The 9,188-nt window shown below is 38.2% G+C and overlaps 1 long non-coding RNA gene across 1 annotated transcript in view; it reads left to right on the top strand.

Moving 5' to 3' along the window:
- Positions 1–250: 250 nt before the first annotated feature.
- Positions 251–9,188, top strand: part of LOC141379123 (uncharacterized) — a 30,493-nt gene continuing 21,555 nt past the window's right edge. The window contains exon 1 of the long non-coding RNA XR_012395123.1: positions 251–388. This is a non-coding gene — a long non-coding RNA (uncharacterized lncRNA). The remainder of the gene's footprint in view (positions 389–9,188) is intronic.

Raw genomic sequence — 9,188 nt, 5'->3', positions numbered from 1 at the left:
GATTGTTTTACTTGAGTAGCTACGCAGTCATGTAAAGTTAACTAAGTATGGTCTTTAGATTTTGGTCCTAAATTGATAAAAATCTGTGATAATACAAAAAATAAATAACAAAAAAAATAAATAAATAAAAAATCAGCTTATAAGCAACCTATTGCTTTTTTAGCATAGTCTTTACACACTAACCAGTATCGACCTCGATAAACAGTATTATATTCGCTTGAATATTTTTACTGCGATCAACAGTTTAGCCACGCCCACACAAATCACCTGCGTATCAAACATGGAACCAGAGAGACTTATCGTGAAAGCTTCAAGTCGGATATTACCTTAAAGATCATTTACAGTTCCACCAAGAAAACCATAAAAGCACCACAGAAGTAACTCAAAGGTAAGTGTCCAATTATGTTTTAATTATGTTTGGTCATTGCCTTACTCAAATATCTGGAAACTTGCCACGTTGCTCTTATTTAGCACTCGTTCTTAAAACGAGTCTTGTAAACACGTGTTTATGAGACCGACGGCTTTGTGCTGTGCGATTTTTAAGTAAAACATTAAACACAAACATTAATTTATTTTATCCACGTCTTATGTTCTTAAGTGCAAGAGCGTGTTCTTCGTGAATGGTGGTTTCTTTAACGTTACCGTTGCTGCTGTACACAGTTGTGAGTTTTCAATATGGGGTATTTAGCTACTTATTATTTGTATAAGAGCATGGTGGTTTTAATAAACTGTATATGTGTGTATAAACACTCACCGGCCACTTTATTAGGTACACCTTACTAGTACCAGGCTGGACCTTTTTTGCCTTTAGAACGGCCTTAATCTTTCGTGGCATAGATTCAACAAGGTACTGGAAATATTCTTTAGAGATTTTGGTCTTTATTGACATGATAGCATCATGCAGTTGCTGCAGATTTGTCAGCTGCACATCCATGATGTGAATCTCCCGTTTCACCACATCCCAAAGGTGCTCTATTGGATTGTGGTCTGGTGACTGTGGAGGCCATTTGAATACAGTGAAGTTATTGTCATGTTCATGAAACCATCATGCTTTTCATTAAGGGATGGACATGGTCAGCAATAATACTCAGGTAACCTGTGGCGTTGACGCAATGCTCAATTAGTACTAATCGGCCTAAAGTGTGCCAAGAAAATAACCCCCACACCATTACACCACCACCACCAGCCTGAACCGTTGACACAAGGTAGGATTAATCTATGCTTTCATGTTGTTGATGCCAAATTCTGACCGTACCATCTGAATGTCACAGCAGAAATCGGGACTCATCAGACCAGGCAATGTTTTTCCAATTTTCTATTGTCCAATTTTGGTGAGCCTGTGCGAATTGTACCCTCAGTTTTCTGTTCTTAGCTGATAGGAGTGGCACCTCGTGTGATCTTCTGCTGCTGTAGCCCGTCTGCCTCAAGGTTCAACATGTTGTGCAAAATCCCAGTTGATCAGCAGTTTTAGAAATACTCAGACCAGCCTGTCTGGCACCAACAACCATGCCATGTTTACGCTCAAGTCACTTAAGTCACCTTTCTTTCCCATTCTGATGCTCGGTTTGAACTGCAACAGATCATCTTGACCATGTCTGCATGCCTAAATGCAATGAGTTGCTGCCATGTGATTGACTGATTAGACATTTGCAGTAACGAGCAGTTGGACATAATAAAGTACCTAATAAAGTGGCCAGTGAGTGTATATGTATGTTTGTGTAATTATTTATTCATTCATTTTCTTTTCGGCTTAGTTCCTTTATTAATCTGGGGTCGCCACAGCAGAATGAACTGCCAAATTATCCAGCATATGTTTTACACAGCGGATGCCCTTTCAGCTGCAACCCATCACTGGGAAAATGTGTTATTATAATTATTATTATTTTTTTGTTTGTATCTAAAAAAAAATCTAGATCTCTATTTGGTTGCTTAAGGTTATATCTAGTAGGATACATTCAAAAACCTTTGGTTTCATCTGGTTTATCTGACTGACCAGCTGGTCTCCAAATCTGACTATGTGCCCAAATCCTTTCTAAAACTACTGCAAACTAAACTTAAGCCTTGCTGGTCTAAGCTGTTTTCTTTGTCCTCAGAGTATTACCTCCGGCCTGTGAATCTGTTTTAATTTGATCCTAGAAAGCAAACTCAGTCAATTTCTTGTGCTTGGAATTTCAGATTGAAATAAGCATCATGTTTCAATAGGGTCATTGATCATGTTGTTATTCTCTAATACATTCATTCACTCAATAACCCCATCAACCATATAGTTTCTCCCGTTTATGAAGAGAGAGAGAGAGATGATCTAATGAAGAACTAGAAGGTTGTTTCTTTGAAAGCTGTGAGAAAATTCAATTCGAGTTGGGAAAAGAATACATCAAAAAGAAGTGAAAGAATCTTTCGGCCTCTCATCCAGACATCCGCAGCCCATTTTTGCAGGCCGGATATTTCACCCCATTTCCAACAGTGCTCACTTGGGTTTAAAAAGCTGCAGTTGATGGAGTGAGAAAAAAGAAAAGCAATCACTCTTGAATATTCCCCCCATTTGTGCGTCGGCTTCACTTCCCAATCCATCCTAATGCAATAACACCCCAGTCAGAGAGGATGCAGTGTCCATCTGCAGTTGGAGTGGAATACGACTCATAGCACTATTCATCTTTGTTTATGATTCAGAATGTTTACTCGCTCACCATTTCCTGGTTATTGATGCCTTTGCCCCAGAGCATGATGGGAAGGCTTTTGGCAGAGGGTTTCGTTACTGGAAGGAGGCAGATCAACTGTCTGTGACAACTGCGAAAACCCTTTCACAGTGATGGCATCCTGCTGTCCTGCTGACAATAGTGCGAAAAAGTTTTCCAGACCAAAAACGATCGAGTGAGAGAGAGAGAGATAGGTGAAGTTACAGAGAGAGAGGTCATGCTTTCTTCTTTTCCTCCTCTGTCTATCTTTAAATCTTGCTCGGCTCAGTGAGATTGGAGTGTGGTGTTGATTGGCATCACGCTGTCAGATCAGAGCGGAGAGAAAAAGAGAGGTTTTCAAATGTATGTGTGTTTCTTGTCTACTGTTTTATGCTATCTGGAAGAAAAACAATGCATCTTTCATTCATTCATTCATTTTCTTTTTGGCTTAGTTACTTTATTAATCTGGGGTTGTCACAGTGGATTGAACGCCAACTTATCCAGCACGTTTTACGCAGTGGATGCCCTTCCAGCTGCAACCCCTCACTGGGAAACATCCATACACACTCACTCATTCACACATATACACAATGGACAATTCAGCTTACCCAATTCACCTATACCACTTGTCTTTGGACTTGTAGGGGAAACCGGAGCACCTGGAGGAAACCCACGCAAACACAGGGAGAACATGGTCTAACCAGCGACCTTCTTGCTGTGAGGGGATCTTGCTACCCACTGCGCCACTGCGATGCCCAAAATAAATTATAACGTATTATTTCTGTTTTTTAATCAGAAATGTCTTCACAGCCATAATCTATGCAAAATACCAAGCAGTTTGTTTGGAATTTGAAATGTATTTTCAATGTAAAGATGTAAGTGTAGCAGGTGTTGTTGGTGGGCAGATATCTCCATATGGAAACTATATGAGGGTTGAGATAATTTGAGGTTTTGCCCGTTGGCTATTTAATTTGCCAGGTGCTTTTCTGTGTAAACATACTAAATTGGTGCTATAAATTAAGAGCCACATGACATATTACCAAGCAACTTGTAAAAAATAGCTGTTCCTGATGTTCTCTACCAGTCTATAGTCACGTATAAAAGTGTTATGTATTGCCATGCAGCAAATACAAGATAAAAGTGACTAACAAACTATCTAGCAGTCATTTTTTGTTTGATTGAATTGAGATTGAATTCTGTTCATTCAAGACATGCACTTATCTGGATATATTAACCAAAACTAATAAATTGTTATATTTATAAGTTGATAAGTGACCAAAATATAAATATAAACCTTAATATTGACTTTGTCTAAGCCAGATTGCAAAAGCAAAAGACAAAGATATACAGATTGATTGATTATTTCAAATGATTTATTCAAAACCTCTGATTCATTTAGAAAGTATGAACTTTTTTTGTAAAGCAAAACTATATACTTTTGAGTCTGTAACAGAAGAGTATGCAGGCTATGGGACATACTACAGTACCTTGTTAACAGATCGTTATGTTGCTTATTTACATCCTGTCAATCATCTCGACACATCATCCACATTTCTTACCCTATTGGAGAAGCAGCAGCAGGATAATCTGCCATTCACGAGTCTTTCATGCTGAGGAATCTCTTCAGGTCTTTGCCTAATTATGCATTCATTCAAAAGTTAATGTCCAAACATATGTTGATAAAAGTTCACACTGTTGTTGCAGATGAAATATAACACCTAAAACGTTGTTTAAACATGTTCCAATTGGCTAGATATTAATTAACAGTCATTCAAACAACTTTAAGCCTCTTAAAAGCCTCGAAGCTTCTTCACTTGATAACTGATCTCACGTGTCTGCCATATTTGTAGTTAGTTTACATTTTTTACCCAGGCTTGTAGTTCAAAACATGTCCAACATGCAGTGTATTGTGGGCAATATTAACGGTTAAAGTATGGTTGTTCTACACTTTGAGTTTTTACCGGATACAGTAGACCATCTGTAAGCTTTTGGCATATCCTTTTCAATATACTATGGTTTGGGACATGCTAAACCTATTTTCGAATACTATTTAGGATAGACTGTATGCGAATTGGGACGCAGCAACTGGGTTTATGAATCATTGACCCGACAGGTCAAAAACAGATTTATTAAGAAACAAAACACTTGCCTTAAGATGCATGAATTTTTTAGGGTTGTATTTTTTTTTCCCAAGAGCCTGTTTCGTCAGGCACAGAAAGCTCGAACCTCAGCCCCTCCAAGTCCGAGGCCATGGTGCTCTACTGGAAAAAGGTGGTTTGCCATCTCCGGATGAGGGAAAGTACTTACCATAGTTAGAGGAGTTCAAGTATCTTGGGCTTTTGCTCACGAGTGAGGGAAGGATGGAACGAGCGATTGACAGTCAGATTGGTGCAGTGGCAGCAGTAATGTGGTCGATATATCGGTTCTTTGTTGTACAGAAGGAGCTGAGCCGAAAGACAAAGCTTTTCGATTTACCGGTCAGTCTACGTTCCTACTCTCACCTACGAAAAGACAAGATCTCGTAAACAAGCAGCCAAAATGATGATGAAAAGTTTTCTTTCGAGGGTAACACTCTTATGGATGGGGTGAGGAGTTCTGACACCAGCGAGGAGCTCGGAGTAGAGCTGCTGCTCCCCCACATCGAGTGAAGTCAGCTGAGGTGGCTCGGAAATCTCTTTCAGATGCCTCCTAGACGCCTACCTAGGGGGGCTTCGGGGAAGACCCAGGACACGCTGGAGGCACTCTGTCTCTTGACTGGCCTGGAAACGCCTCGGGATCCCTTTGGAGGAGCTGGAGGAAGTGTCTGGGGAGAGGGGAGTCTGGGGTTCTCTCCTAAGTCTCTTCCCGCAAACCAACCCCAGAAAAGCGGTAGAAAATGAATGATTTAATAAATTTTTCTTTTTGCAAAGTGAGTGACCTATTTGATAACAGTAGTTTGCAGATCATAAAAAAAGAATTGTTGATAAATAATAAATAATACAAATTTTATGTATAGGGGAATATAGGAAATATGAGCCACACACAGAACATTTACTTTTATTATTAACAGTTTTATTGCCAGTAAGGCTTATTTACACTTATTCATTTCACCCACCATTGCGTATTGAGGCAAAAAACAATTCTTTATACCCGTCAGGCTTGAAATACATCTCGTTGGTGTTGGATTGATACAGTATGTTTATTTTTTTTCAAGGGCTGTTATTGTTTCAGTTGATTTCATAATCAATGGTTATATTCTGCTTGTCAAGACTGTAACAGAGTTGCTTTGCTGCTTAGAAAGTGTATAAAGCTCAGTGCCTCAGTATTATTGAACCTGACGGTAAGACTTGTGTTTTGGTCCAAGTAACAGCTTGTGTATAATTTTCCATCCAGCATCCAGTGTTACTCAGCTGAGCTATAAAGTATAGCTTGATAATTTTTCAGATGTCATTATGAAGTATTACACTAACTAGCCTACTCTATGCATATGCATACAACTCTCAGTAATGATTAAATCACACTGAACTGAGCTAAACTGAACTGAACTGAACTTAAACACTAAAACCTGAATCACACTGTTCCAATTACTATGACCATTTATGTGAAGCTGCTTTGACACAATCTACATTGTAAAAGCGCTATACAAATAAAGCTGAATTGAAAAAAATTGAATTGAATATAAGCAGCGCAGAGTAGATTATGTATAGACTACCAAGCTACATCATGGCAAATTTGCATGGCGTTAATATTTATGACAGGTCCTGGAAGTGTATTTCGAGTAAATGCAATCAAAATATGCAGTTGAAGTAAAAAATAATTAGCCCTCCTGTGAAATTTGCATTCTTTTAAAAATATCTCCCATGTGCTGTTTAACAGAGAGAAGGTTTTCAACATATTTTTAAATAAACTAGTTTTAATAGCTTATTTCTTATAACTAATTACTTTAGTCTTTTCCATGATGACAGTATTTCTCCAGTTATTTAGCAAGATGCTAGTATTCATCTTAAAATGCATTAAGAGTGACATTAACTCTTATAATAGAGTGAACTTTTCTCTAATCATAGTAGTGCTGTGCTTTATTTGTTTAAAGCTTTAAGGTTACAGGCTGACTGACTGAGTGACTGACTAGGCAATCTATAAATCATGTAAAACAGTTTATTGCAAACTGAAATAAATCTAATTTGATGATATGGTTTGGAATTGGATGTTTTATGAGATTATTTACATATTTGTGATTATTTTACATTTAAATTAAGAATTTTGCTGGATCGCAAAAAAATTCAACTTTTTGTTTATTTTGCGTTGGATTCAGCGATCTCGGAATTGTGAAAAACTAGGGGGTCTGTATAATATCTAACATAATAAACAGGCTCCCCCAGCCAAATTAAAAGAAATAAGCCTTTCTACAAAAGAAAAAATTTTTTTTAGGAAAGTTTATTTTTATTTTTTACAATTTTTACGTTAAATATTACTTGGGAAATATTTGAAAGAATTCAAATATAATTATTTTGCCTTCAGCTGTATTAATTATTTATAATATATACATTATTTTTTATTATATTGGGAAGCTTTTTCCCTATTATATCTGAACGTAATAAATGTCACCTAAAAAGTCATTTTTATGCATATTTAATTTTTGGGTGAACTATCTCTATTTACATGCTCGAGCCATCCTGGCAGACCAAATATAACACTTCTAATGCAGGTAAAATTAGCAAGAAATCACTTTAAATAATTGGATAGACCTACATTGTTTTCAGTGGCCAAAAGGGCAGCATGAGCACTGCACATAAAATAGAAATAACCGCCTGATTTTTATCAAATAATTGGACAGACGGCAGTAAAACAGTGCAGGAATATGTTTTGCTCGGTAGCGGTTTGACAGTCTCTCGGGGCCCGGCTGTGTTTTCAGTGCTGTGTCACCCCTATTTGACCACCTTTGTCAAACCTAGCGGCGGATGAACAGCCTGTAAAAAGCACGAGGGGAGAAAGGGATGCTGGATGCAGTCAACGCTACGCCGTCTGATTGACACCTCCATCCAGCCCAGGGTGTTCAAAGGGAATGCATTAGCCTGGCCCCGCTCAGTTAGGGGGCATTGCTACATCCAAACAGATAACAGCTCTCTGAATCACTTGCCAGAAGTAAATAGCACTGCGGAAAATGTTGTTTACAGATGCGACTAGATGCTAATGACACGGTATTAAAGAGAAACCAAGCTCTGTTTAAGTCCCGCCGTCTCTATCTATGGACTCTGCCACATCAGACTGACCTCAATATGTCCTAAATTCTTTGATAAAAATATTCCTTTTCCAACACGCCAGTTATTCCTTGGAGATATGCTATTTATAGGGGCAGTTTTTAAAAGTACTTTCTCTGACGTGTTGTAGCATTGCGTCATGTTATCATGAAATATTGGTAGAGCTGTGTGCAATTTTTTTGTGTGAATGTATGTGTGTGTGTTTTTTTGAGCACACTTGGTGGTTGTTGCTGATGTACAAAGTGTAAGTTTGTCTTCTCAAATGATGCGTCAAGAACGATTTTGGCACCAAAGCGAGATTCCACTTTCAGCCTTTTTTTGGGGTGCATCTGAATCTTTTTCAGTGCCTTGTGAAAGTCTGTGGAGACACATTCCGCAGGCTCTCTGTGAATAAGTTATGCAAATAATGTTAATTGAATCCCACAGCAGCACTTTCCTTCTCCCTTACAAAAATAAAAAACAAAACATTCTGTTGATTTAATGGGCTTGCTGTTTCATTTCAAACCCTTGCCAAAAAAATGCCAAAATATATGTATAAATAAAGCGAATGAATTGCGGCCGCTGATAGCATTGCTAATTTGCATACACTGTGTGCATTGTTGTAACTGATTCACTATAGGGAATTATGCAAATTAGACAACGGCGCAGAAATTCTGTACCGAACGCGGTTTGCAAGCTGTGTTGGCCCATCTTGCAGGTCAGAGTGATCATGGAAGAAATGCAGAAAGGTAGTTTGGCAGGATCTTTCATAGGTTTTTATTCAGAAAAGATAAAGAAGAGTGACTAGCATCCATAAAATTAATCATAGAAAGTAGGGCTGCACAATATATTAGTTGAGCTTCGATATTGCAGTGTGTGAATCCGCAAAAGCCACATCACAGGATGTGCAGTTTGGAGTCAGGATTGTGTTTTTGACCAGGTACAACAGTTCAAAGCACATGAAAATTTTGGAGTCATTTCAGTGTAACCAGAATATAGTGAAAGTTTTTAAGCTTTTAAGGCCTGTGTATATATTTTTACAAGATTTAAGATAAGGCTGGATCTGTATTCAGCTCAAAAACCCATCAGAATATTTATTATAGCCTCCAGAATATGCCCATTTTTTTGTCTGAGTACAGTGTAGTTGTTTTTGTAGCCCGAATGTAGCTTTAAATGCAAATGAGCTGCTTCTCCCTGCCCCCTGTTCCCATAATTGCATCTGCTTCTCCTGCAACATCAGATACACAGCAGTCAGTGATGGAGACAGACATGAATAAGCTGTAATACAGCTCATTAG

The sequence above is a fragment of the Danio rerio genome, chromosome 19, assembly GCF_049306965.1.
Source record: "Danio rerio strain Tuebingen ecotype United States chromosome 19, GRCz12tu, whole genome shotgun sequence".
Taxonomy (NCBI): domain Eukaryota; kingdom Metazoa; phylum Chordata; class Actinopteri; order Cypriniformes; family Danionidae; genus Danio; species Danio rerio.
This window is presented reverse-complemented; position numbering and strand designations above follow the sequence as displayed.